Source organism: Cupressus sempervirens, chromosome 11, assembly GCF_028749045.1.
Source record: "Cupressus sempervirens isolate cs-2001-9-10 chromosome 11, ASM2874904v1, whole genome shotgun sequence".
Classification (NCBI taxonomy): Eukaryota; Viridiplantae; Streptophyta; class Pinopsida; order Cupressales; family Cupressaceae; genus Cupressus; species Cupressus sempervirens.
In genome coordinates this window covers 375,629,231-375,651,729 of record NC_143128.1, presented here as the reverse complement: position 1 = coordinate 375,651,729, position 22,499 = coordinate 375,629,231, and the positions used below count along the sequence as shown (strand labels likewise).

At 35.2% G+C, this 22,499-nt stretch overlaps 1 pseudogene; it reads right to left on the bottom strand.

Annotated features, from left to right (window-relative positions):
• Window positions 1-8,766: 8,766 nt before the first annotated feature.
• LOC149529627 (NADPH-dependent thioredoxin reductase 3 pseudogene) lies at window positions 8,767-18,978 on the bottom strand (annotated as a pseudogene).
• Between the last annotated feature and the right edge of the window lie 3,521 nt (window positions 18,979-22,499).

The following is a 22,499-nucleotide window of genomic DNA, read 5'->3' as shown; positions in this document are numbered from 1 at the left end:
TGATTTTTCATCCTTTCTAGTAGAAGAAATGCACATAGGTCTAATTGGAAGTGCAAAGGGAAAATTTGATAAAATCTTTGGTTTTTATTATTTGTTGATGCATATGTTTTTGTATAATGGGATTAATTTCTTTGAAAAGGAAATGGTATTAACAAGAGAATATGAGAGAGAGTCTCTACTAGTTCATTTGTGGAGTGTAGATATGCCATGGGATGCAAAGGAGGCAATTTTTGTAAGGTTTGATAGATATTTTGCATCTAGATTAAGGAGCCTACTATTAAAAGATAACCCTAAGATACCTAAAGCTTTGTTAGATTTCATTAGGCTATGGATAACCCTAGTAGTTTGAAAGTTTCCAATAATTGGGTAGATATCATACCATATCTAGCGTCAACAATTTTTAGAGTATATGGATTCCAAGGAATTCCACATGTGCTTCCTTACCAAGTACCTATTAACATAGGAATAGATTAGATGTTATGGAAATTAGGTGGTTTGGAGGAAGTAGAACTAACTGGTAGGTCAAGAGGCTCTATTTTCCCATCTTGTATAGTTCCTCATTAGTTTATAATCACAAAGGGTGGTTGGTTGTTTCTGTATAAATTTTTAGACCCATACAAAATGGCTATCTCCCATGCTCATTTTAATGATAGTGAAAGATTTTTTGAAATATTCAAATAGAGGGCTAGGACTAGTACTTGAAAGGATCAACCCCATTTCCCTAAAGATGTAATAAGAGATGATTTTTCTCTCCAAGAACAAGAAACTATGAAATTAAAATGGAGAGTTTATTCTAGGGTTTTAGAATTCATTTATTGTTTTGTGAAATATTATAACCCTTTGAAAAATGCAAAGGCATTAGCATATAAGATGAACAAGTTAATGATCACTTTCTTAGAGATTATGAAGACCGTGAATGAAAAGAAGACCCTTTTTATCAATTCTTATCCTAATAAGGAAAGATAAGTAATGAAAAGGTTGTCTTTTACCTCTATAGTAGGATCAAGACAACTAGTCATTCAAAGGAGATCTAGCTATAACATCATTAAGAACAAAGAGAATACAATTGATAAGGGCAAACAGATAGTTGGATCAACTAGTACTATTTTGGAGGAGAGGCCTAAAGATCCAAGGCCCAAGAGACAAAAGATAGAAGAAAAAAAAAGTCCCAAATAGAAGATTACACACCCACTCAATCTCCTTTGCATATAGGAGATGAATAGCTCACTAAGAAGAAAATGGAACAATTAGGATCTCAAGGGTAATTGTTTACTACTAGTGAAGAATTAGAGGAAGGAAATCCTCAGGAACCTCCCATGCCTAGCCTTGAGCTAACTATCACTCATTATAGAGGAAAGGAGTTAGTCCCCATGGTAGAACAAGCTAGTAATGAATTTCTTTCAAATGATAGTTTTGTCAAATCAAGAGCCTTATACCAATTTGCATGGAGAACTTACATTGAACAATTTGAGGATAAGTGTAACAGGAGAAAGGAAGAGCACCCAAAAATGGAAGAGGCAACTCTACAAGATCAAATAAAAGAGGAAATGATCCAAGAATTTAGAAATTTAACCCCTAAAGAGGGAAGAAGAATGATAAGATCATCTAGGGTTTTTCTTTTACCAAATTTTCATATTGTAGATGCAATGGCTTCTAATACTATTACCAAGAAGTTAAGTGTAGAAGAAAGGGTGAGAAAAGAGGATAAAAGTGATAAATTTAGAGAAGATCATGCTACCTTGGTAATTTGGTCTATGAAAAGAGGATCCAAAGCCAATTTTTCTCAGCTTGATGATGCATAAATGATTTGAAGCTTGATTGTTAACAGGGTGGAAGATACTTTAAATGATGAGGCCATAGAGCTTAATGTTGGAAAAACTAACCTCACATTAGATACAACTAGGAAGGAGAAAAAGAAAAAATTAGAACTGCAAGAAAAATATGAGTAGGTTCTAGATGCTTACAATAAAGAAGTACATAAGAGAATGGAGCTTGAAAATAAGATGGCAAGGTATCAAGTACAATCTAGAAAACTTAGGATTACTTATCCTCATCTTCTAATTGAGCTTTTGAAATTAACGCCTCGTATAGAGCTATCAGATACCCCACAAAGACCTCAATATTATACAATAGAGGAGTTTGAAGAGGAGAAGAAAAAAATTTGGCCATTATATGTGGAATTGAATGACCAATGAGGAAATTTTTTTAAAAACAATCATGTATCTAGTAGATAAGATTGATTGGCCTATATTTAATGAGTAATTGGTAAAGATAATGGACATGTGGAATGAGATAAAAATTAGTGAGGATTCTTTGAAGCTGATTCTAAATAAATGGAATAGCAGGGATAAAGATGTCACTCTTTTATGGTTTTCAATCATTATTCTATCTTGTGAATAGATAGAAAAAACTTTTGACATGACTAATGATCTCTTTGATTTTGATGATAAGAGGGTTGTAATGTAGAAGAGAATCATGATCTATTTCTCAAAGTATCTTGCTAAAAAAATTGAAAATTTCCCCCATGCACTTAGGAAAATAGATAAATTAAATGATAAGGAAGAATGGGCCAAAGAATTAGATGATTTGTTATGCCTTAGAAGTAATGGGGTCATAAATGAAAAGGGGCATTTATGGTGGGGAAAAAAAAACTTAGGAAGTTGTTAAAATTCAAATATTCTTTAATTCTCTCAGGGAAGAATTTGTTGAAATAAATAAATTAGGAGAATTTTTCTAAAGAACCAACATGAATTATTGAGTTTTAATTAGCTAGATGACACACTTTTTGACAAGTGGATGGCATATTTTGTACATTTAAAATAGTTAGTGCTTGGTGAAACTGATAAAGACGAGATGGGCCAAGATGAGCCATGAATAATTGATTCATCAGTTAAAGAAGAAGAGGATAAAGAAAAATAATCAACTACAGCAATAGGTACAAAAATTAAAATTGATGACTTGGCAATAGGATAATTAAGTGTAACTATTAGTTTGTTAGAACATAATGACTTGGATAGAGAACCACAAATTAATCTCAACCTCCAAACATCAAAACCTAGTCTATCACAGGTAAATCCAATGATCTTACACCTCAAGGAATGATAATTACATCATAGGCCAATCAAAAACTCCTTACCAAAAAAGAAGCTGCAGTAGAAGTGGTCCCACAAAAAAAGTATTCATGATGCAAATCATTCTATTGCACCAAATTTTTCCTTTTGTGATAGTAACTTTTTGTAAATATCTTTCTATCTTAAGAACATCTATCATTTTTTTCTAGGCCTGAAGCTTGTTGCATCTCATGCTATATAAATGAGATCCCAAGGCTAGAGAAAGGGTCCAAACTATTATGTAATTTTTAGTTTTTGCTAGGATTACATTTGGTCTAGTTTTCTTGATGTCAATTTTGTAATGTATTTTTCTCTACAAATCTGAAGATACATTAACATTTAAGGATCATGATGTCTTGTCTTGAGTTGTTCTATGTTTTATTCCAATGTTATATAATTTTCAATGAAAATTAATACAAAGATGAATCACCACCATGTATATTTTCTCTAAATCTTATCTCCATTGTTACTGACTGGTTATCTTGAGTTTGTATGGGAAAAGCTTATTCAATTTAATGCAACTAGGAGAGGTTGTATATCATTTTTCTATTGCTTTTAATTCAATGAATTAAGTAAATGTTTCAGTGATATTATAGGATTTCTAGGTAGTAAGAAGGATATTCATAAGAATGCAATTTAGGAAAAATTGCTAATAATATTGATTGTAATGCAATCAATTAGATCAAAGTAATTGGATAGACTCTAAATCCCAATGAATGAGGCACTAATCAATTATTTTAGTTTAGATATGACGAGATCATGAATAGGCATCAAGGAAAATCTCAAAAATCAAATCAATTTTACTTTGATGTATGAAGAGTATCATAGCTGGTCAGTACTTGGTTGCATCTAATTTCTATCTATTAGTTATATATTATTACCCAAAATTATATATAAATCTAAGAAGATTTATGACCAAATATCTGCTATAAGGGATAAGTACTATGAATGAATATCATTAAGAGAGTGAAGTGTAAAGATGATATCTAGTTTTGAACCCTTTTATCCCTTAGGTGCACTAGCCTTGGTTTTGTAGAACCTAAAGAATAGAAAATATTTATGATTTTGTTGAAGTTGGTTCCAGATTTGAGGACTTCTTAGTTGAGCATAGGAAATAACTAATCCTTAGACTAATTTTCTCTTCACCATCTTGGTATCAAGTATTTTGTTGCCTAGTAGTTTAAAATATCAATAAAATTGAGGCGCACTGTAAACTTTGGCATTGAGAAAGATTAATGTATCGAATCCAAATGGAATGTGATCTCTCTAAAATGAGATAGGTTTATTGTAGACCTCAACATGACCATCCTTTAGCACTCAATTTTTTACTGATATCTGCAACAAGGTCTAAGTTATGACCCTCAGAAGATATACCTTGAAACACACTTAGAGCACCTTGGAGACTCTTTGGTATGGGGTGGTTGTGAATGTTGGAGGATAATTGCAGTTAGAACAAGGTTGTCACTACGACTAGTATTAAGTAAAAATATTATTTTTTTAGCTCCCTCCAGATTAGTTACATTAAGTAAAAATATCCTTATTTCTTATATTAAATCAACAAATTTACATTTACAATATCAGAAGTGTTTCATCATTATTACATCAATACAAAACTACCAAAAATCATAGTGTCAAAAATAGAATAGATTTTTCTTCATTCTGCTCCTTATTTAGTTTTTATCTTCATGCATGAATACTCTTCATGATACACCTACATTCCAATATCATAAAAAATATTAGTACATAATTGTATTAAACAACATAATCATTGGTTCATAGAATCATTATGAATAAAAGAACATCAGATGTAAATATACCTAGTCAAATGTTCCCATAGGGTCTTCTCTCTATTTTAGGGTCTCCAATAGTGCTTCATGATCAACATTAGTAATGGTAAAAATTTATTTTATTTTTGGTCTTTCTTGATACTTCATAATATTCACATTTGTTTCTATAATAAGATATAAATATATGGGAATTATTTTGTGCTTTTGATAGTCTTTGAATATAGGAATTCCATTCCTTCTAAGCATGTATGTATGTAGCCATGTTCCTACAACAAAAACTGAACCAATAGGATATGTGAATCCATAATCATCTATGATTGGTTGTGCAAGATTTTATTTACCTCTTACACAACTTACTAACCAATAATCTGATTTTCCATCATTCCCCTATGGTGGAACCAATGCAAAGATATGTCTTGGCTAAAGAAGATTTGATCGATGGTTATGCTTAATCAAACTTTCCATATCATCATTTTTTATATATCATATGATAGAAAATAATGTAAGATAATTTGGAGCCCATGTATCAACCCACTCACTTGACTCAAAGTAATCCTAATCACATTGAAAACAACTAGGACAAAAGCAAGCTAACTATCGTGTCCAAATGGTCTATGTACTAGAATTAGACCTCCAGAATGAATGCATTTTTTATGAGTCACTAACAGTAATACAATTTGATCTATCACCTATGGACCCTTCCTCAACCAACCAAAAGAACATATGTACTACTAAATCAAGAGCCCCCCTATGATAATATTGAACTACACCAATCAACAATGATAGAGCATCAAGAAGCTTTGCTCCTAAAATCTTTAATTTCTCCTTAACTAGAGCTCTCTTCACACATGCCCCCGATCCATCATGTTCCCTTTCCCATGATTGGACTGAAGAAAACTCTAAATATGAGGCACCCCCCTCTCTATGTGCATCATACACAACCAATAAAACATGTGAGCATTCTTGAATCAACTTGTACAATTATCTAACCAAATGATATATCTATCCATAGAAAATGTCATGATCTTGTAAGTTTAATCAAAATAATTTTTGAAACAATGTTGAGAAGCTCATGAGAGTGTGATCTATCTTCACTCATGTAGAAATGGTACTCTTTAATAATCTTCCAATTATTTTTTGCACTATTAGGGGCATGCCTATATGTTATAAGGACAAAAATAAAAATTTTAATGGAGTTGCAATAATAATATTATGTCTAATTCTAGGGCTAGAATGTGTAGTTTTCTACAAAGTCAAAAACTAATATAATAGTGCCAATGGGAAAAGTCTCCTTACACATTCTAAATTTTTGATCCAACCACTAAGACATATGATTATGCCTTGCATACTTGTACAAAAGATTTTTCTTGAAATCTAAAATAAAACTAGCAACATTGATTTCTTTTACAACCAATTCACATCTAGAGCCCTCACCTCCACACTTCAATGTGTGCTTCACCATTTCATGTATGAATTTTTTTACAATTGTCCTCTCAAGATCTTATTTTCACCCATCATGGAAACATGTGTCAAACTTGGATAATCCACCATATGTTGAACACTTCTCATTGAAGTAAACATTTCTATAAAAGAAATAACCATCAACTCTAGGACATAAAAATTGATCTATCAAGTCTCTTGATGATTTTGGAAGCCACTAGCACCACAATTATCCAACATTTCTTTACTATGCAAACTAGAATGGATGGACCATAATAGTTCATGGTGCATAGAAAAGTCCACATGATATTTGCAACAACATGTATTTCAAATTTTAAGTGGCACACAATAAAATGGCTTCAATAATTCAAAATCTCTTTGTGATATATGCAATCTTGGATGACTCTCTCTAAATTATTTGAACAACATTCTTTGTCTCCTCTTCAAAAAATGTTTAGGATGTGTTGTGTGGTCTCTAATTCCAATTCTTAACTTCAACACATCTATAGCATTGGGTAATACTCTTGAGCTAGAGTGCCAAAACTATGTAATTTCTTGCTTCACATCATCGGTTAGCTTCTTATCAAAATGTGGAAGTATACCACCAAAGGCCCATGTATCATTTTGAAGAGAATTTTCAAATCTCTCTCATCTAGTAAATTCTCTTCTCAAAGTAGTACAATTTAGGTTCAAGTCAGTACAAGTTTGTCGCATATATCTACCCTTTCTCAAATGATGACTTACCAAAGAGGTTGTAATAACCCTTCAAGTAACCCCCTTATCCTTCTCCCTACTATTTCTCCCAATGCTATTGAGAGCACTGAAAATATTCTTCACAATAATGGAATTTCTTTCCATTTTCTTATTGACACAAATCTTCAATTTGGAAAGCATAGGTCTCATATTTTGCATCTTTAATAAGTGCATAAAAAGTTAACATTGGTCCACTAATGTCTTGTTGCCAAAAAACATCTTATATAGTTTTGAAGGCCATAATCGAATGGTTCTTTGTGATTTTTTCCTTCCAAATCAATAATAATCATTTTGTCAATTTCAATTATACATTTTGGTGTTCTAGGACCTTCATATCAATTATAATTAGGAGATATGTAATGTTCCTATGCATTTTTATTTTTGACATGGTCAATTATGGCATTTAAACTATGAGCTTGTAAATTTTCATTCTCCAAATTTTTAATCTAGACATTATCATTATCAATTGGTAAATTTTCATTCTCTAACTTAACATAGTCATTTTTTGACTCTATGATTTCTCCTTCGATCAATACATCATCAACTTGATTCGCATTTAACATAACTTGTCTCTTCCTTTGGTGATTTACCTTGTCCCTTCCCCTATATGTTGCAATGTCTTCATTCGATACCTTCCTTTTGCATTTATCCTTTTGACGTTTACTGCTGCCCATTCAAATGAAAATACCAAAAACCTAATTAGAACTTGTAGCAACCTTTTCGGTCAAATGGGCCCCAAAAATTTTTTTTCTCCAAACTTGTGAAAATGGCCCAAAAAAACGTGATTGTTGGGTTTGCAATTACAAAGAATATTTTGGGAACAGTCTACTTGTAAAAGATAATGATCCCATACTAGGTATACAATCCCATATCAGGTATCTAATATTATTGGGTAGCTAATTCAATATTGAATACCAAATATGATATCGGCTACCTGAAATGATTGCCCAAAATTTGGAGGGAAATCATTTGGGCAAGTGTTACAAATCAAAAACTATCATATATTATTATTACTATTAAATATAATATAGTAATATATGATTATTATTATGAATATATAACCTAGTAATATATTTAATATATAGTCATATATTATTATTATCATATAATAGTAATTTATTATTTTTATTATATAGAAATGAGGTTGTAGGCTGGGGTAATCAATGCACTGGGTTAATGGGGTCGTAGGCTAGCCTACAACCTCATTTGACCCATTGCATTGATTACCCTATGTCCCTAGGGGTTTGAGGACCCCAAGGGACACATGTCACAATGTAATGGGTCAAATAGGGTCATAGGTTAGCTGATAACCCCATTCAACCCATATCATCAATTACCCTATGTCCCTAGGGGTCCTAGGACCCCTAGGGACAAATTTCATGATACAATGGGTCCAATGTAGTTGTGAGCTAGTCCACAACCCCATTTTACCCATTCCATCCATTACCCTATGTTTGAAGGGGTATTAGGACCCCTAAGGACACTTGTCATTATGAAATGGGTAAAATGGGGTTGTGGGCTACCCTATGACCCCATTCAACCCATTGCATTAATTAACCTATGTCCCTAGGGGTCCTATAACCCTCAAGGACACATGTCATGATACAATGGGTTGAATGGGGTAGTGAGCTAGCCTATGACACTGTTCGATCCATAGCATCGATTACCCTATGTCCCTAGGGGTCCTGGGACCCTGAGGGAGACATGTCATGATGCAATGGGTTAAATGAGGTAGTGGGCGATCCTATGACCCCATTCGCATCGATGATCCTATGTCCTTAAGGGTCCTAGGACCCCTAGGGACAAATTTCATGATGCAATGGGTTGAATAGGGTCGTGGGCTTTCCTACAACCCCATTAGACCCATTTCACCAATTAGGGGACCTAGGACTCTTAAGGATACATGTTGTAATGCAATAAGTTGAATGTGGTCGTGGACTAGCCCACAACCCCATTCATCCCATTGTACTAATTAACCTATGTCTCTAGGGTCTTTAGACCCCTAGGGACACATGTTATGATACAATGGGTCGAATGGGGTTGTCACCTAGCAAATACCCCATTCAACCCATAACATCAATTACCTTATGTCCCTTGGAGTCCTAAGACCCCTAGGGATACATGTTGTAATGTAATAGGTTTAATGGGGTTGTGGGCTAGCCCATAACCCAATTTGACCCATTGCATTGATTACCCTATGTCCCTAGGGGTCCTAGGAAGCCTAGGCGCACATGTCATGATGTAATGTGTCCAATGGGGTCATGAGCCAGTCCACGACACCATTCAACCCATTGCATTGATTATGCTATCTCTAGGGGTCTTAGGAGCCCTAGGGACAACTATCATGATGCAATGGGTCAAATGGGATCTTGGGCTAGCTTACGACCCCATTCGACCTATTACATTGATTACCCTATGTCCCTAGGGGTCCTCAGATACCTAGGGAAACATGTCATGATGTAATGGGTTGAATGGGGTCTTAAGCTATCCCACAACCCCATTTGACCCATAACATTAATAAACCTATGTCCCTAGCGGTCCTATGACCCCTAGGTACATATGTCATGATGCAATAAGTTGAATTGCATCATGGGCTAGCTTATGACCCCAATCAACCCATAGCATCAATGACCCTATATCCCTAGGGGTCCTAACCCTAGGGACTCATGTCACTATGCAATGGTCCAAATGGGGTCATGGGCTAGCCTACAACCCCATTGAACCCATTGAATCGATTACCCTATGTGACTACGGGTCCTAAGACCCCTAGGGACACATGTAGTGATGTAATAGGTTGAATGGGGTTATGGATTAGCTCACTGACCCCATTTGAACCATGACATCAATTACCCTATGTCCCTAAGGGTCCTAGGACCCCTAAGGATACATTTCATGATGTGTGAGTTAAATGGGCTAATGGGCTAGTCCACAACCCCATTCAACCCATTGCATTGATTACCCTACACCCCTAGGCATCCTAGGACCCCTAAGGACACATGTCATAATGAAATGAGTCTAATGGGGTTGTGGGCTAGCCTATGACCACATTTGACTCATAGCATTAACTAACTTAGGACCCCTAGGGACACATGTCATGATGAAATGGATCAAATAGGGTCGTGGGCTAGCCCATGACATTATTTGACCCATTTCATCGTGACATTTGTCCCTAAGGGTCCTAAGGTAATCAATTTGGGCTAGCCCATGACATCATTTGACACATTACATCAATTAATCTATGTCTCTAGGGGTCCTGGGACCTCTGGGAATACATGTCCTAATGTAATGGGTTGAATGGGTCATGGGCAAGCATATGACCCCATTCAACCTATAGGATCTATTATTCTATATTTGTAGGACACATGTCACAATGCAATGGGTCAAATGGGGTCGTGGGCTAGTCTACAACCGTATTGGAATAATTACATTAATTACCCTATGTCCCTAGGGGTCCTAGGACACCTAGGGACACATGTCATGATTCAATGGGTGGAATGGGGTCATGGGCTAGCCCATGATGCCATTTGACTCATTTCATATATTACCCTATGTTTCTAGGGGTCCTAGGATCCCTAGGGACACATGTCATCATGCAATGAGTTCAATGGGGTTATGGGCTAGCCTACAACCACATTCAACCCATAGCATCGATCACCCTATGTCCCTAGGGGTCCTAGGACCCCTAGAGGCACATGTCATGATGCAATGGGTTAAATGAGGTTGTGGGCTTTCCCACAACTCCATTCAACCCATTGCATCGATTGTATTATGTCCCTAGGGGTCCTATGACCCCTAAGGACACATGTCCTAATGTAATGCATCCAATGAGGTCATGGGCTAGTTTAAAACCTATTTGACCCATAGTATCAATTTCCCTATGTCCCTAGGGGTCCTAGGAACCATAGGGACACATGTCATAAGGCAATGGTTTGAATGGGATTGTGGGCCAGCCTATGATCCCATTATACCCATTGCATTGATTACCCTATGTCCCTAGGGGTCCTAGGACCCCTAGGGACACATGTCACAATGCAATGGGTTAAACTAGGGTGTTAGGCTAGCTAATGACCTTATTCAACCCATTACATTGATTACCCTATGTCCCTAGGGGTCCACAGACACCTAGGGATACATGTTGTGATGTAATGGGCTGAATGAGGTCATGGGCTATCCCATGACTTTATTTAACATGTTGCATCAATACTCTAGACCTCTAGGGAGACTTGCCATGATGCATTGGGTCAAATGGCATTATGGGCTAGCCTACGACTCCATTCAACACATTTCATCAATTACCTTATGTCCTTATGGGTCATAGGGGCCCTAGGAACACTTTTCAAAATGCAATATGTTGAATGGAGTCCTAGGCTAGCCTATGACACCATTGTCTCCATAACATCGATTTCCCTATGTGCCTAGGGGTCCTAGGACCCCTAGGGACAAATGCCATGATGCAATAGGTTGAATGGGGCCATGGACTAGCCTACAACCCCATTCAACACATAACATCAATTACCCTATGTCCCTAGGGGTCCTAGGACCCCTAGGGACACATGTCATGATGCAATGGGTCGAATGGGGTCATGGACTAGCTACAAAAAGTATGTGAAATTTGATTGTTGCCTACTTACAGTCATGTCATTCACTAAATCAGATTTATCTTTCACTAAAAGCTTTTCACATTCCTCAAGCAACTGATTAGCTACCAAGCATGAAAACTCATTTTGAAAGTGCTGATCTAAACTATGTTGATCACAATCATTTTCTTCATCTAACTAAATGTTGGAATAAACCTTGAACTTATCTTTACAAGACTTATCAGTATATAAAGAAAATCTATAATCTGATTGATCACTTTCATCATTTTCCTCTTCATCATATGAAACATCAAAACAAATTTCAGCAAGATCGGCATGAGAAGAATCTAAAATAGTACAAACTTCTTTTCACTAGCATCCCTCACATCTAACAAGTCATCATGTGTAAAGACATTTGAGGTACTGTCATCTACACCTCCAAAATCTGATAAAGATCATTCAGATTCTACATCTCTTTCTACATCAAACTTTGGGGAAGTAACTTGACTGAATGAAAAAATATTATGATGGAAAATATGAGAATCCTTAGAAATATTTACATTCTTTTCAAAATCATGGCCCAACAAATCTGAAATTTCATCAAGGCTCAAGAAGACCACCTCACAAATCTTCTCTCGGTTGTGATTATTATCCAAAGGACATGAAGAATTCATAACAACAAATGTATTAGTATAACAATATGGAAAATCAACATTAGTACGAAATTGTTTCTCATTACGGCAATCACTATCTCTACTGCTGTTATAACTTTCTTCAACTTCATATTCACTATAACAAAATTTATTTTCACTTTCATATCCATCTTCCTCATGCTGATTATAATTACCTAATTCATTGACATTTGAATCCTTCTCTTCACATTCAGAAGACAAATCATCCTTCTCTATGGATTCATTATATTCATTTCTACCTTGACATTTAGCATACCTATCATTATCATTAGGAGATAGATCATGAATTCTATAATTATTACTTTCCATCTCTTCAATGAATCTTTCAACTTGCAAAATTATTTGCAATCTTATAGGTGCTAGCCAATTGATTGAATTAGGCATTAGAACATCAAGGAAAACACTAGACATGGAAGATTCCTTGGGTCTACAATGAAAAGGCATCTTTCTGATTATTGATTTAATATTTAGATAACATTGTTGGGCATTTAGACCTTGAGTACGTCGTACTTCAATTCTTAAGGCATTGAAAATCTTACTATAGATCAATCTATTCAACATAGTAATATTATTACTTATAGTCTCTAAACTTTTAGAATTTGGAAAACTAATCTTATATCTGAGATTTCACTCCATCATAAATTTTAACTTCTACCTCTTCCTTCTAGTGCTGAAAATCACTGAATAGAGGCAACCAATTTTAACAACTTGACTTTCATGAAAGAGAAACATGAAAATCAAAATAGCTCAAGTGCTGATGCAAGACTTTGATCTGCTGATTTTGACATGGGTGCATACTGAAAATCCTTCACACCATTGATAAAAACTTCATAGAGCCACCACCTCCTTGCTAGAGGATAAAGAAATCACTACTGTGATTCAATTTTGTATGCTTGTATGTTTTATAAGAGTAGATTGCAAACAACACTTTAAAGCTTATCAAGAATTTAAACTTCCTTTTCAAGACACTATCAAAAGTTTCAGATCTACCTATACAATTGAAAATCCTTGAAAATATTACAATGAGATCAACTAGGAACAAATTGGTATAGAGATTTGAGAGTCACTAGTCACACTTTGTGATAAATAAAACATAATTCATCACTTGACAAATCTTAACCGGACCTTCAGATGTAGGAGAAACCATCAAACCACTCTTGTAGATTTACAAACTTGGAAAAGGGAATACAAATTTATGTTGATTCTTGACTCTGATTTTACAACAGCATTTTTTCGAACAAAATCGGGTTGAATTGACTAAAGATAAACACTTGTAACAACACAATTTACGTTCAACCTCAAAGTTACAATTGCAAATGGATAAAAACTTACTAGGAGACATGAATATTCAGTAGAGAAATGGAAAACACCTCACAACCCTACTGCTATAGAAAATTCATACTTACTGTATTGAATCTTTCTTCAAATTCTCAAGGTTTGTCTATCACACAGATTCAAAAAATGCTATTTATTGTCTAAGGACTGAAATATTCAATTAATCGCCAGAGATTCTTATCCTTTTAACAAAATGCATTGCCATCTTATCTCCCCAGCAGAGTCACCATTTTGTTAGTGTTTTGAAATGTTATGGGTTTCAAATTACCTTGATGAGAATAAGATACATCTAAGGGAAGCTAACTCCCATCCTTAACATGTACTTTCAAACACTGAGCCAACTATAAAGCAAGACCCTTCTTCTACTTTAGGCTCTGTAAAACCTAGGCGGGTGGACCTCAAATTCAATTAATATGGTACTAGTGCAAAAAACATATTTTTGAATCTATCAAGCAAATTTAACCCCTATTTCTCCTATTAACTCATGCGATAACATAGATCTAAAGTAGCTAAATGAAAAAAAATGCAATTCATAAGTTGAGTGAGGGCATTCTATTGTAGCTCTTCAACATAAAAGGGAAAAACAATTGATTAATGATGTTGAATTCAACAAAACCCCAAATATGTAGCAGTAAGAACAAATAATCCTATAGCTAATCAGTGCCTTATCTATTGGGAAATTCCATAGATCAAACACATACATATGGATGCCTAAGACATATTCATATATTCAAATATCTGATCTATCCATTTACCTTGTAAATAGACATATATGTTCATAAAGATCTCACTACTTATTGAATATCCTCCTAATGAAACCTAAAACCCTGTCAAGGTAAATAAGCATTTACTTGGCTCTTTGTTCCAATAACAAACTTATCTAAACATTCAACCTTAAGGGATTGCAATGAGTTTAAGCTCTTTGCTCTTAAATATAAAATATTCTAGATAATAGAGGAAGGAGATGAGAATCAAAATGAAACTAAAGAGTTTTTTGCTCAACTGTATTCATTTTGTTGAAATTATACATTCATATGCATGAAATCAAAACATAGAAAAACCTAATAGATCTGAACTTTCTATATTTATCTTCACTACTACTATTCATACAAGAGAAATTGTTGAAAGCATGTGGTGTAACAATAGGGAAAACATATCAAAAATAGGAACCAATGGTCTCACAGTGAAAAACTGAACCCCTAATGGTATCACAGTAGTGAAACTTTTTCTTCCCCTAAACTAGAACCTACACAATGAGAAAGAAAGAGAATGATATAGGAGGAAGTGAATTCCCAAATTTGATCTGAAGATGATGTGTCCACTTGAAATTGCCTCTCCTAATAGTGAAAAGAATCTCTCTTATCTCTCTCTAAAATTGCATATCAAATCTTCAGTCATTTTGGCCTAAAAGAGCAAGAAATATCTGAGATATTTGATTGAAAATCATAACTAATTTTGATATCAAATTTGACCTCAAGGAAAAAGTGAAAATTAGTTAAAAAATGAACTCTAGATGCACAAAAACTTTTTTAGAATTCATTTAGGCTTGAACAGACTTCAATGTTGGTCCCCCAACTAATTTTAATGCTCCATGGTGAAAAAAGCCCATTCTATTGAGAATACCATAGAAATCACAAATTCATGTATAACTCAAATTGATGAGCACTTGTGCAAAAATTGACCTGAAAAATGGATAGCTCATCTCTTCTTGGTTTTGACAGTATATTAAAGTCCATATTTCAGATAAAAAACACCCCTGTGGTGACCATTTGAAGTTCAAACTCCTGACTATGAACAATCAATTTAAATGAATGCATTTGAAAAATTTAGACATTTCCATAGTTTGAACTATAGGAAGTCAGTCTTTTAAAAAATATTTTTGAATCTTTGGACTGAACACTAGAGGATATTATTTTATTTTAAAAAATCTCCTTATATCCCCTCAACCATTTGAACAACACCACTTGTCATCATGTTATTGGTTAATGACCTCGGGCGGGCCTCACACCATACTCACTAGTTTTTTGGATTTTTCAGTAGGTTGCCATGTCACTGCCAAAAAATCCTCCCATTTTCTACTGGTGACATGGTGACCACCAAATTTTGATGAAATTTTTTGACATACTCCTCTACTGACCAATTCCATGTCAGTGCCACATCATCGCTACTTGGCTAGACATGTCATCGCCACCTTGATGGTCACTATGTTGCCATGGTTATCTAGTGTGGATCTTCACTTGGAAACATAGCACCTACTGTAGGATCATCCATGTGTCATGATCTAGTGCCTCCAACTCCACATCATATCCTTGATTTGCATGTTTGTTCAATATTACCTAAGGCAACCTACCAACTGGCACTTACTCACTTTGGGCCCCACCTATGAGCCTTGACTTTCAAAAAGCTCAATGTCCTTAGACATGATGCATTTTGAGTGGGAGTGTATTTAAAAAAAAAAAAAATTCATGAAATTATGTATGTGGGATAAAAACCTATGAAGTATTTCCACACAACTTGGCTTTACGCAACCCATGCCTTCTGTATGTTTCTACACTTTGCATACATGTCGATGAGGGCTAGAGCCATGACAAAATTAGGCTCAAATATTTCTTTCCTAGAATCTGCTCATGGAGTTCCATGCCCTGGTCTAGCAATGTTGTGTGATTTCTAGATCCTCTTCTATGTCAATCTCGACAAATTGATCATCCTTGTCAAATTCATCAATGAGATTGTTGATAATGGGCTTGAGAATTTGACAAGGCCCACATGTTAGATAAGTGTAAAGCACACATATCAAGCATGGGCTGTCATGATATAGTTTGTGCAAACCATATTGACCCTTGTACTTGGTTAATGTGATATCAAAACACATTTGTACATCCCTTTCTATGATAAATTTCTTCAGCTCTTTAGTCTTAGGCTAATGGAATTCAACAAGAAGATTATTCTTCATAAGATAACATTCAACAAATAGAGCTACCATATAGCCTAATCTAGTTGCTATTACTACCTGTCTCCATTCATGGTCTTGTAAATTACTAGCTACAAAGACACCTTCCACAAAAGTGTTCACTCCACATTTCACAGCCACATAACTAGAAGCATCTAGTTCAACTTTCCCTTGTCGTAATTGGTTGTTGGGGGTGTGGCTGATCCCATAAAATAGTCCTCTAACATCCAGTGTCATCTATTTACTCGTATTTGTACTTTTCAGTAACAAACCATATATCTAGCCTTTCTCATTGCCTATGATGTCAACAACTTCCTTGTTGAAGTGGATAGTTACATTTGGATTATTGAAAATTCTGTGAAACATTCATCATAACCAACCTATCCTTCATTGCTTTTGATGCCTTCAATTTATCTTTTCTAATGAGCAAATGCACATGATGAGCATACTTGGTGAGGTATATAACTTTCTTTGTAGCTATATCACCACCTCCAACAACTGCAAGCTCTTGGCCTTTTCAGATGACTTCCTTTGAATATCCCCTACCGAGTGCTTTAGAAATAGGGCACCCTCCTTTGTTCATGGGCTAACCTCCTTTGTCCTTGGCATTGCCTTGATTTCCTTTGTGCAACGGCCTTTGCTGATGGACACCTTTTCTCTTACAAGTTTCTTCTTTTCATGGCTCCAATTTTCCTTTTCCTCTCTATCACGTAGCCACACATCCACACAAGAGCATGTGGTTTTGAGTTAATTTGTGATAGTAGGTCCCTCTCCCTTCTAATATGGGTCAACTTTGCCACACTATCCTCTTCTCTACTCTTTACTAATTTGTTCCTTCTAGTCCCCATGCCATGGGCTTCTCTTAACACCAAATCAGTTGTTATGTGGTAGAGATTAAATAATGAATGTTTGTGTGCTTCAAAGGCTGAGTGTGTCACTCATTCAATTGATGAATTTAAGTTAAAACCCAAGAATTATTCACTTGTCTTTGCTCCTCAAAAAATGGACATATGAGAATTTCTAGTCGTAGACAATGGTTTAGTGTCTGAATGTTTTGCCATAGTAGTTGAATTGTACATCCAATATGAAGAAGGATGACATATTCCATTTTGGAGTGAGAATCATGATAATGTTGCCAATAATGGAAAGAGTGACCTAATACTGAATAATTTGCAATTCCAATCTTCCTTTTAATAGGTTCTGCAAGAAATTCATTGATGTAAATGCAGGGATCAAAAAATTTTAACTGCCTCTTTTCCATTATACTTAATAGCTACCTAGTCATAGGCCTTTTTGGCAAGGAATTTCCCCATGAAGAAATGTATTGCTACCAATTGTAAGAAAAGCATCTAGTTAAGATTTATGTAATAATAATGATCCATGGTTTTAATATCATGATAAGTAACCTTGGCTTCCTCTATACTCTACAAACTACCCCCCAAGATCCATTGCCTTCTCCTTGTCCTCATCAATCTTTATGAAAAGAGAGTTCTTCAAATGGAACACTATCAATGGAATCAACCAAAAAATCTCTCCAACATTGTCTAACTATCCATCCACCACTTCACTATAAACTTTTCAATTTAAAAATTTGCAAGAGTTATTAGAATTTCCTCTCCTATGAAAAGTTTTGCTACTTCATGATGATAAAAGCTTGAAGTTTAAAATTCTTATACACTTTGAAGTAATTATATAATTATAACCAATTATAGTACTTTGAAAACCTTCAAAACTTGCAATTCTAATCATTTTACTACAAATTAGTTGGTCCCAGAAGTGGGTTTAGCTAAAATAAAATTTGTTTTCAAACAACTGAACTACAAAACTGACTCATTCACCCTCTAGCACTAATTTGAAACAAATTAGACCACTGGAAGCAAATTTGATGCTCATTTTACATCTTTTTTCAAACTGTCAATTTTGCATCAAGAGGTTCTTGTTGTGGTGTCCACAACACATGCCCCATTCCTCACTAGGAATGGGGACCCCCTACTTTTTTTGACTCTCGAACTCATAGTTTGGGAGTCGAGAGAAGAAGAGTTTTATTAGACTTTAGAATTTTAGAGTCAAATATTTGAAAAAAAATTGAAAAAAGAAACCAAAAAAAAAAAAAAAAATCAAATCAAATGCACCGCTGAGGGCAGTGTGCATGCCACCAAGGGGAGCGCATGCCTCCAAGGGCATCTTTCCCCAAGCATGCGCGCGCATTCCCAAAGGTTGTGCATGCGCACTGCCACCAAGGGGAGTGTGTGCATGCCACCAAGGGGAGTGCGCACACCACAAAGGGTTGCACGCCCAATATGCATGTGCATGCCATGCCACAAAGGGCCACATGCCCAACATGCATGCATGCCACCAAAGGTTGTGTGTGCTTGCCAAGCCACCCTTTCACTTCCAATTTTGTTTGAGTAACCATAAAAGGGGTTTAAAATATATCGTTTGAGTATAAGTTGGCATATATATACTTAAGATATATTTTAATATATGTGATGAATCTTTTGAGATAGGTTTTAGACCTCCCCAAGATAAAGTAAAGATTTTAGGAAATTTTAGGGCTTTAGAAATCTAGACTTAGCCAAATTACAAGGTTTCAAGAATCCAGACTTAGCCAAATTTTAGGGCTTCAAGATTTCAGACTTAGCCAGATTTTAGGATTCATCTTCAATTTTGTTTGAGTAGCTAGTGTGTCTTTACTATGCATTGTTAACTCTACAGACTAATGTTTGCTTCTTTTGTAGGTAAAAATGGCATCCTCAACTTGTCGAATCATAAATTTTGATTCGGGCCTCAAAATTCAGAACCACTTACACTGTTGGAAAGAAGAACTAAAGATATAATTTCAATCCCTAAAACAGTGAGTCTTCAGCTGCCCAATTTTAGAGACCGATGAAGGTTTTGACTTGAAATTTTGAGCAAAAGAGCTCCAAAAAGGTCATTTAAAAATGCCTAGAAAAATTTGCAAAAAAATATGAAAAAGTTGCAAACATTTGATCGTCTTGGATAATCTCGATCACTTGGTTTCTCACCAGGAAGGATTGTACAAGTGTAGAGAAGACAAAGGTTAAAGATACAGAGGTTGGACACATAAATAAAATCAAGTTCCTCATCCTATGCAGCTATTGGGGACAAGATTCAATGCAGGTGCCTTGAGATTTTCGATTGAAGAAGCGAAGGGAGTGCAAGTTTATGAAAGTAATTGGCTATAAAGAGGGTGTAAATCATCAAAAAAGGGAAAAGAATGTATACAAAAAATGATCTAAAACCCCATTTGAGAAAAACCCAAAATTCATTTTCAAAATTGAGAACTTTGATTTTTTGGCAAATTGAGCTTCCAAGGTCTGTAGGTCCGCAACTACACAGGTCCACAAGTCTGCAGTTACGCAAGTCCATAGCTTCATAGGTCCATAGGTCCACAGCTCCACATTTTCATGTAGGTCCACAACTTTGCATTTTTTGAGCTCTACAACTCCACAATTTAGAGGTGCACTGATAGTTGACGACCAATTTCAAAAATAACACTTTCCATGCATTGAGAGCTCATTCTAATGGCAAGTTAACTCTTACACACATCAAGTGAAGGTCCAACTTCTATTTTTGGTGTCTCCATGCACTTCTACTTCGATTGATGGCTTCCTCCTACTTTCTCTCTCATGCTTTCATTTTTTTTGACATGTAAAGGGCTCATGCATCCAATTAATGAATAAAATATGGATGGAGTCCCTCTAAGCACCAGTTAGATTGTTGGTTTGTATATATTTAGTTTGTTTTAAGTTTTAAAGCATTTTATTGCATTAAGATATCTCTCACTCTCAACACAAATTGAGGAGATGATTTCTTATAAATACCCCATTGTAAAATGTAACAAAGGCCACCATTATTATGCAATAAAATTATAATTTTGGTGCTAGCATTCAGAGTGTACTTATTCTTGCCTAAATGTGTCATTGTTTTGTGAATTTTATTCATGAGATTGTGATTGAGCCAAAGGTTTATTGCGTTGTTTCTGGTTGTGCGATCTTTTAGTTCGGGTGTTTGCTACAAATATAAGAATTCTGTTGACATAACGAGCTTGAGAAGAGATCACCCGATTGTGTCTACATAGCTTTTTGTCTCGCATGAGCACACTTTCTGTGGCCTTGTGATTTGATGAAGAGTGAAACATCATTCAATTTGTTAAAGATTCTCATCGACGATTGCATCGGTGGATTCTAGGAAGTGCTACTCCTATTTTCATTGGTTTCCTACCAATTTCTTCGAAGGTTTAACTTGCAACATGTTGTGTTCTGTAGCTTATGCCTATTTAGGAATTTCAATTTCAAGTCATTTGATTTCATGTTATTTGCTTTCAATTTCATTATTTGCTTTGCTAACCCCCTGTTAGAATAGGACCTCATAGTAGTTGCATTGTTAGAATTGCATTCATTAAAAAAAATAGAAAATACAAAAATATTGTTCTTTTGGTGTGATATTTTGAGACAGCAAATAGATTTTACTTCAATTCCAAGACAAAAGAGTTTTTAGAACTAGCAAAGGCCTCCTTGTGAACACTCACATTTATCTTCTATTAAGCAAATTTTGGTACATCACAAGACAAAAAATGAACCTTGGAGCAGATCCTTAAAAATATTTTCTTTTCAAGAGAGGAATTACACTATGGATTCCCGTCGTGGATTCCCGTCGTTGACCTCAAAAATGAACGCCCAACAGTTCTTTGACTGGCCTTAAAAATAAAATAGAACACCCGATCAAGCTCTAGAATCTGACATATTGATTCTTTGTTTTGCATAATCTTACCCTATCAAATCTTGTCTCATGATGAATTCTCAGTCAAAAGATATTGACTATCAAAGTTACCTTCTCAGACCTATTTGGAAGAAAACATGTCAGAAAACAATAAATCACATTTAGAATTGGCTTTAAAAGTTGGGCAAACTGACACTTGGGGAAACAAAAGCTGGGGCATTTGTTCCCTATCATGAGGACAATATGAATCAAAAATTTGGGCTCATGACAAATAATAGGATGCAAATGGTGAATGGTCAAAATGAGCTACTTAGAATTGTAGATTGGAAACATAGGCAAAAAAGCAATTTTTTGCAAATGGAAAGGACCTAGGAAAGTATACAGACGGATTTGTGAAGACTTGAAAATTGGCACACTTAAATTATTTTCAGTGTAAAACATATTGGTAAATCCATTTGATCTCACCTATCATGGATCTCAAGTTATAACATCCCAAATAGGGGTACTGGCCAATCTGCACTTTATGACACTAGTAAAAAGTTATAAATTGCATTTGGAATCGCATTTGAAAACTGATCAAATGGATTCATCATAAGCTCAAACTTGAAATGTAGAAAATCTTTAACTTCTAAAATGCAATGCAAAAGGAATTTTCTCATTTCAGTCAACTAGGTCAAAATTATAACAAGTCAATCAAGGCCTTCCATAATTCTAGGCAATTCACATCAACATGACAATAATAAATGACCAACTTTGAGGGATTCTAAATGATTCAAAATTTGAAACATAGGTTCTTTGGTATGGACACTAAACACTCCCAAAGCAGTGAGTCATGAAACATTATTGGTTGCAAGATATTCGATTGCAAACAAGGCCTTCTATCATTGTTTGACACTTCGGCAAAAATGTAGATTTGACAATTGCTCAAGACAGGGATTTTTAGAATGACTCAAAATGATAATTTATCTTATGGAACACATAGACACACTAAGTGCAAGGTCCTAGAAATATTAAACACCTCTTAGGCCTCAAACAAATAGTTGGGTACACTTGCATCAAAAAGCGTTTATAGGGCTTTTTTTTTAATGGTACTCAAAATTATAGCTTCAATT